Genomic DNA, 8,436 nt, shown 5'->3' with positions numbered 1-8,436 from the left:
TGATGTATAACATTGGATTAGTTTTACATGTACAACATAGTTATTTTTAATTGTATTTTTAAACAATTGAGGTATAAGTGACATATAACATATTAGTTTCAGGAGCACAACATAATGATTTGACATTTGTATATATTGTGAAAATATCACCATGATAAACTTAATTGACATTCATCAATACACAGTTACAAGTTTTTTTTCTTGTGATGAGATCTACTTTTTTTTTTTTTAAGATTTATTAAAGAGAGAGCAAGCATGTGTGCCAATGGAGGGGAGGGTAGAGGGAAAGAATCCTTAAGCAGATTCCCAGTGCAGGGCTCAATCTCACGACCCTGAGATCATGACCCTAGCTGAAACCAAGAGTGGGATGCTCAACTGACTGAGCCACCCTGGAGCCCCCAGATCTAATATTTTTTTTTTAAATTAGAGAGAAACAGAGAGAGCGTGAGCAGGGGAAGGGGCAGAGGAGAGAGAATCAATCTTAAGCAGACTCCATGCTGAGCGCAGAGCACCAGGCAGGGCCTGATCCTACAACCCTGAGATCATGACCTGAGCAGAAATCAAGTCTGTGGATTAACCGACTGAGCCACCCAGGTGCCCCCATCTACTTTTTTTTTTAAGATCTCTTTTAAGATTTGCTCTGTTAGGAAGATTTGAATATACAATATTGTATAGTAAACTATATTTTAAAGTCTACATTTACGTATTTATTTATTTGTCTATTTATTTATTTATAAGTAGCCTCCACACCCAGCATGGAGCCCAACCTGAGACTTGAACTCGTGACCCTGAGATGAAGACCTGTGCTGAGGTCAAGAGTTGGACGCTTAATCGACTGAGCCACCCAGACACCCCTTAAGTCTACTTTTAAGATCTACTTTTTCAGCAACATTCAAATATATGCTGAGGTAGAGTAAACTATAGGCACCATGCTGTACATTACATCCCCAGGATATATTTAGCTTATAACTAGAAGTTTGTACCTTTTGACCACCCTCACCCATTTTCCCATCCTCCCTTGCCTCTAACAACCAATAATATGTTCTCTGTATCAATGTATCCTAATTTTTTTTAGATTCCTCATATAAATAAGATCATACAGTATTTGTTTTTCTCTTTCTGACTTATTTCACTTAGCATAATGCCCTTGGGGTCCATCCACGTTGTCACAAGTGGCAAGATTTCCTTTTTTAAAATAGCTAAATAATATTCCATTTTGTGTATGTGTGTATGTATCCATATATGTCACATTTCCTTTATCCATTCATCCATCAGTGGACACAGGTTGTTTCCATGTTTTGGATATTGTAAATAATGCTTCAGTGAACATAAGGTGTGGATATCTTTTTGAGATAGTGATTTCTTTTCCTTCAGATAAATACCTAGAAGTGGAATTGCTGGATCATATGATAATTCTATTTTTTTGGACCAATCTAAGTTATTTATTTAAGCCATCTCCTGCCATAAGCAAAGGGATGGAAGATCAGTATACTGGTCATCATTTGATACAAGTAAGGAAGGTGAGCTTAAGGTCCCATAGACTTCTGGTCCGTGGGCAGAGTCATGGTCCAAAGCAGTGCTGTGGTCCCCACTGGGTGGTGGTCCAGGTTCTCTTTATTCATCTTCATAGCCGGTTGGAAGTGGATTCACGTGAGAGTTATGGAATAGATTATGATTACCATCTCCCCAGGAAAGGGCTTGGACCTGATGCGGAGATGGGGGTAGGCGACGAACTCGGGTCTCTCCTGCTCTCCGTGACGCGACTTCAGGAAGACATTCAGCATGCTCACACCCACGCCAGGGAGCGCTACGAAGTAGGTGAGAGCCTTCCACATGCGAGCTGAGCCCTCCTCGTAGTGGGCGCCACTCGACATGGACCGCCCCAGCTGTGCCCCGGACCGACCTAGCAGCCCAGACAGCCGGGACACAGACGCCGCCGCCACCACCGCCATTTTCGACCTGGACCATATGATAATTCTATTTTCAAAAAAGATTTATTTATTTATTTGAGAGAGGGAGGGAGAGAGAGCACATGAGAGCAGGTTGGGGAGGGGCAGAGGGAGAGGGAAAGAGTCTTGACTCTGCTCTGAGCATGGAGCCTGACGTGGGGCTCGATTCCACAACCCTGAGATCAGGACCTGAGCCAAAACCAAAAACTGGATGCTCAACCAACAGCACCACTCAGGTGCCCCATGATAATTTTATTTTTAATCTCTCAGGAACTTCCACACTGTTTTCCATAATGGTTGCACCGATTTACATTCCCACCAACAGTGCACAAGGGTTCCCTTTTCTCCACATCCTCATCAACACTTCGGGAGCATTTTCTTAGTAAGTCACCTGAATATGAATCTTTGTCTCAGTTTACTGCTACACCTCATGACCTAAGGCCCACAGCAAGCTTGCTTCTGACTCAGGGCACTTGACTTTACTTTGGCTTCCTTCCTTCCCCCATGAGGTCTCTATTTAAATGCCATCTCCTCAGAGAGGCCTTCCTGAACCCCAGGTATAAAATAGCACCACTCCTTCATTTCTGTCCCACTCCTGTTGCCTTCCATCTCAGTAACTTGTTTTATTTTTCCTTCACAGCAGTCATTACTCTTTAGAAGTACATACTTACCTTTTTGTTTACCATTTCCCTGTTTCCCTGGCGTCTGCTTCATGAGGGTAGGGACTTTGTCTCTTTTGTTATTGCTGCTCTAGAACCGAGCACCTAGTGGCACTTGGTAAAAATCACTGGAATGAATTATTGTTCTTTAATACAGCAGGGAAATGTAGTAGTGGAAATTTTGGGTCAAAAGAATAAAATAAAATTACATTATTAAAACTTACATTTTCTTGAAATTTGTATATAATCTTTAGAACTACATATTTTTTGGTTATTTTTTTTTCATTTTGCAACTGTTTGTCAGAAATGAGTATTTTAATTAGTGTTGCATGGCCTCCCTGTAGGAACCCCAAAGACTAGTGGCATTTTCCAAGTTCTTCATGAGAACTTATCTCCATTGTAGATGGTACAAATGAAAACAATTTGCAATGGAAAGAATATGGAATGGAGTTGTAGTCCTTGCTTTTGCAAACTAGCTCTGTAGCCTTGACCATTGTACCCTTCCTCTAAAATGACTGGCTGGGCTGGATCAGTAATTATCAAACTTTTGTGTGCTTACAGGTAGATGAAAATTTTCTTGGCTCAACCTGGGAGATTTTAGTTTAGATGTGGGGTGGGCCTCAGAATCTGTATTTTCTCCATAATTAAAACAGGTAACTTAAGAACAGATAGTCTGTACACCATACTTAATAGTCAACCAGGCAAGATGTTCATTTATTATGTCAATCAGTCCACAAACTTTTATTGAGCATCTACTATGTACTCTGCTATGTGTTGTAGATTCTGGAGATACAGTCATGAATGAAATGGACTAATCTTTGTTCTCCTGGAGGAGAGACAGAGATAGAGAGAGAGAGAGAGAGAGAGAGAGAGAGAGAGAGAGAGAGAGAGAGAGAAAACACTTGACAGGAGACACAGACAAAAAAACATACAAAATATATATCTGTTGTTAGATGGTGTTAAGTGCTAAAGAGAAAACAAGTAAGGATGGGGCATAGAGTGCCCCAGGAGCAGGTTGGGGTGGTGGCGATTGGGGTTGTAATCAGGCAAGACCCACTGAGATGGTGACATCTGAGGAGAGAAGGAGTTAACGATGAAGCTATCTGGAAGAAGAGCATTCCTTAAAATTAACAAGACAAGAAACAACAAATGTTGGCGAGGATGCAGAGAAAGGGGAATCCTCCTACACTGTTGATGGGAAGGCAAGCTGATACAGCCACTCTGGAAAACAGTATGGAGCTTCCTCAAGAAGTTAAAAATAGGGGTGCCTGGGTGGCTCAGTCGGTTAAGTGTCTACCTTTGGCTCAGATCATGATCCCAGAGTCCTGGGATCGAGACCCACGTTGGGCTCCTTGCTCAGCAGGGAGAGGGAGAAACAGCTTCTTCCTCTTTCCCTGCCTGCCACTCTTCCTGCTTGTGCTGTCTCTCTCTGTCAAATAAATAAATAAAATCTTAAAAAAAAGAACTTAAAAATGGAGCTACCCTGTGACCCAGCAATTGCATTACTAGATATTTACCCCAAAGAAAAAAATGTAGTGATCCAAAGGGGCACTTGCACCCCAATGTTCATAGCAGCAATGTCCACAATAGCCAAACTGTGGAAGGAGTTGAGATGTCCATCAACAGATGAATGGATAAAGAAGATGTGATATATACAATGGAATATTACTCAGCTATCAGAAAAGATGAATACCTACCATTTACATCGACATTGATGGAACTGGAAGGTATTATGCTGAGTGAAATAAGTCAATTGGAGAAAGACAATTATCATATGGATTCACTCATACATGGAGTCTAAGAAACAGTGCAGAGGATCATAGGGAAAGGGAGGGAAAAACTGAATGGGAAGAAATCAGAGAGGGAGACAAAACATGAAAAACTCTTAACTCTAGGAAACAAACTGAGGGTTGCTGGAGGGGGAGGGGGGTGGAGGGATGGGGTAAATGGGTGATGGTCTTTAAGGAGGGCATGTGATATAATGAACACTGGGTGTTATATACAACTGATAAATTATTGAACAATACATCTGAAACTAATGATGTACTATATGTTGGCTAATTGAATTTAAATTAAAAAAAAGAAAAAAAAAGAAGAGCATTCCAAATGGAGGGATGGGCAAATGCAAAAGGCTCTGAGGAGGGAGGCTGCCTGCATGTGGGAAGATGGGCACACACAGAGTGCGGTGATGGGAGGATTAACAGGAAATGTGGTGGGGAAGATCCCGAGAGGCCAGATCACACAGGGCCTTATAGGTCATTTTATAGTCTTAAGTTTTACTCTGAGCAGAATCAGAAGCCAATGGAGGGTTTTAAGCAGAGTTGAGACATTGTTCTACTCTTTAAAAAATTTAGTCCACAAGGGGAGCAGGGGTGGAAACAGGCAGGTGGTAAGTGCTTTTTATGTGTTAGCTAATTTAATTCTCATAACCAAGAGCTTTAACATTCTATTATCCATTGCTTGTTGGACTTGGTGAAAAATTTTATTTATTTATTTATTTATTTTTTTAAAGATTTTATTTATTTATTCGAGAGAGAGAATGAGAGATAGAAAGCACGAGAAGGAAGAGGGTCAGAGGGAGAAGCAGACTCCCCGCCGAGCAGGGAGCCCGATGCGGGACTCGATCCCGGGACTCCAGGATCATGACCTGAGCCGAAGGCAGTCGCTTAACCAACTGAGCCACCCAGGCGCCCTTGGTGAAAAATTTTAAAAATTAATTTTACTCAGTTCTTTGTCCTTGCTGTTATTACTGTTTATGTAACCTATTCATTCTCAACCATTCATAATTTCCTGGCCTTTTTAAAGCAGGGAGTGTGGTAGGGTGGGAGGTGGGAGGGTCATTCTTTCTCCCCTCCTGACATTTCCTTCCCTGTGGATGGACCTACACTCACCCAACACCATGGGGGTGGGGAATGTCCATTAGTTTTTGATGGAGTGTTCAACGATTCATTAGTGGCGTATAACACCCAGTGCTCATCACAACATGTGCCCTCCTTAATACCCTTAATACCAACAAAGCTCTTTGTTGGTTGGTCATTCACAAAAATTACAGTAGGTGGCAGACACACTCTATCAAAATCAACCTCCATCCACAGCAGTTCTATTAAGGAGCTAGCCAATTTTACAATGTCCCATTAGAAATCACACCATCTTTGTTTAAGCTTCTGTAACAGAGTACCACGGACTGGGTGGTACTCTTTTAGATGACAGAACTTTATTTCCCACAGTTCTGGAGGCTGAAAGTCCAAGATCAGGGTGTTAGCATGGTTAAATTCTGGTGAGGACCTTCTCCTGGGTTGCAGACTGCTGAGGGCTCACTGTATGGTGGACAAAATGAGAGTACTCTTTGGCTTTTTCTTTTAAGGAAACTAATACTATTCATAAAGGCTCTACCCTCATGACCTAACCACTTCCCAAAGACCCCACCTCCAAATAGCATCGCATTGGGATTAGGGTTTCAATATATGAATTTTGGGAGGGGGACACAAATAATCAGTCCCAGATTCACCTGGCAAAGCATCTAAGTTCGGCTATTTAAGAGTGAATCCTGTTGGTTCTTATCTTGGAGTTGGCAGTTTGAATGTTTTGAATGTTTGTAAAACATGTTGAAGGAATGTTTGTAAAACATGTTGAAGGAATTCATTGTTAGTAGATTTTATTTTTTGACATAGAAGTTGTTCAGAGCCAAGTCTTTCAAATATGAAAAGCCATTGAATTGAGTTTTTTGATGTGTAGAAGGATAATTTTTGGAAGTATTAATTTGTATTTTGCCATATGCTTATTTCTGCTCCTCCAATCCAAGTGTGTAGCCAGGCCCTTGAGAAATTCCTTGCTTCAGATATTTTTTTATAGGATAGAAATACAAATTTTGATCTTGGGGAAAGAGTATTATCTCCACTGAATATAATTTATGTCCTGGAAGGGTAGAAAAAGAACAGAATAGACAAACAGAGAGAAATAAAAGATACTAGAGACTGGGAAGGAGATAAAAGTCACTGGAACTTGTGCTTGTTAGAACCCTGGGCCCCTGGCACAGGATCCCCAGCCTAAACCTTCAGTCCTCTGAGTATGCACAGGAGAGGTGGGATGCTGGACAGGAAGGAATCATAATCCACTGGGACAATGGACTTCTTGGCAGTCTGGATAGATGACTAAGCAACTCTTTAATGCTTCGGTGCCAAAAGATCCCAGGATCTTGGTGCAACTTGGAATTGGGAACCCAAATAATGGATGGAAGTGCTTATCTCTTGCAGCCTGGTAGAATGGGGCTCAGAGTCAGATTTAAGGTGATTAAAAGAGAATAAAGCAACACATTATTTCTTGTATCCCTAGAGTCATACTCACTACAGATATTTGGATATTTGTCTCTAAAATAACCATATTTACTTTTTATCTCTAATGTTTTATAGGTCTGTGAGTGCCCCATATTTTCTGAACAAGGCTAGCATCATTGGAATAAGTATAAAATTTTCTAGGTGGCCATTTGAAGGTCAGTTTTCTTTTGCCTGTATAGATTTTTTTTAAAAAATTGACATATAGGGCACCTGGGTGGCTCAGTTGGTTGAGCGACTGCCTTTGGCTCAGGTCATGATCCTGGAGTCCTGGGATCGAGTCCCGCATCGGGCTCCCTGCTCAGCAGGGAGTCTGCCTCTCCCTCTGACCCTCTTCCTTCTTGTGCTCTCTATCTCTCATTCTCTCTCTCTCAAATAAATAAATAAAATCTTTAAAAAAAATTGAAATATAATTGACATAATAAGGCCTGTGTACATTACTAATAAACAAAACTATATCATTACTTTTAATTATTTCATTTTGTTTCTTTGAATTCCTTTATCTATTATGACAGATTCTTGGGAAAAGTCAGAAATTAGCCTTGAGATCCTATAGTATCTCCATGTACTGATATTTACTTCTCACAGAATAGATGAGAGCAAATGATTATGAGGCAATTAGCTTGGCCAAGATCATAGTGGTATAATAATATTAGCAATAATAGTGTTGATGTGATTATTATGATGACAAACTAATTGAAATGATAGAGACAAACAAAAAAGCTACTTAATAAAGTCAAAGAAATATAGTATTTTTGGATTTGTTATGGCCCTTTAACTATTCAATGAATACGTTATAGAACTCAGTACATTTGCTGTGTACTTTTCAAAGATCTTTACCAATATTAACCTCACTTAAGACTCGTAACAGTCTTCTTAGGTAGACACTAGTATCTTCTCTTACTTATTTATTTATATTATTTTATTTATTTATTTATTTATATTATTATGTTCAATTAGCCAACATATAGTACATCATTAGTTTTTGATGGAGTGTTCAATGATTCATCAGTTGCATATAACACCCAGTGCTCATCACAACATGTGCCCTCCTTAATGCCATCACCTGGTTATCCCATCCCTCCACCCTTCTGTAACCCTCAGTTTGGAGAGAAGGAAATTGAGGCATTGAGAGCCTAAGTAACTTGTTTAAGGTTATGCAACTAGTGATGGAGTCAGGGTTTCAGCCCAGGTAGGCTCACTCTAGAGTCTATGTTGTAAACCACTGTGCTACACTGCCTCTCTCTAACAGGCTCTAATGAGCAGCTGAGAGCCTCTTTTAGGAGAGAAATAAGAAGGCGTGGGTGATCCGTGGCAATAGGAGGAAACAGCTCACTCATTTATTCATTTGGTTTCCTAGGCTTAGTTTGTTATTTTTTCAGGCTCAGTTCCTATTCCAGATAGTTCAAGAAATCAATTCAATTTTCTTACTGTCTTACTAACTGTCCCAATTTAGTACTTAGATGGTGGATCTGTCCATCAACTCTGCAGTCAAAT

At 40.4% G+C, this 8,436-nt stretch overlaps 1 pseudogene; it reads right to left on the bottom strand.

Annotated features, from left to right (window-relative positions):
• Positions 1 to 1,541: 1,541 nt before the first annotated feature.
• Positions 1,542 to 1,952, bottom strand: LOC114221442 (cytochrome c oxidase subunit 6A1, mitochondrial pseudogene; annotated as a pseudogene).
• Between the last annotated feature and the right edge of the window lie 6,484 nt (positions 1,953 to 8,436).

Source organism: Eumetopias jubatus, unplaced genomic scaffold (genome assembly GCF_037043125.1).
Source record: "Eumetopias jubatus isolate StellerSeaLion01/CBP00866 unplaced genomic scaffold, mEumJub1_p1.0 scaffold_7, whole genome shotgun sequence".
Lineage (NCBI taxonomy): Eukaryota > Metazoa > Chordata > Mammalia > Carnivora > Otariidae > Eumetopias > Eumetopias jubatus.
The sequence above is the reverse complement of the archived record's forward strand: the minus strand, read 5'-3'. Positions and strand labels throughout refer to the sequence as shown.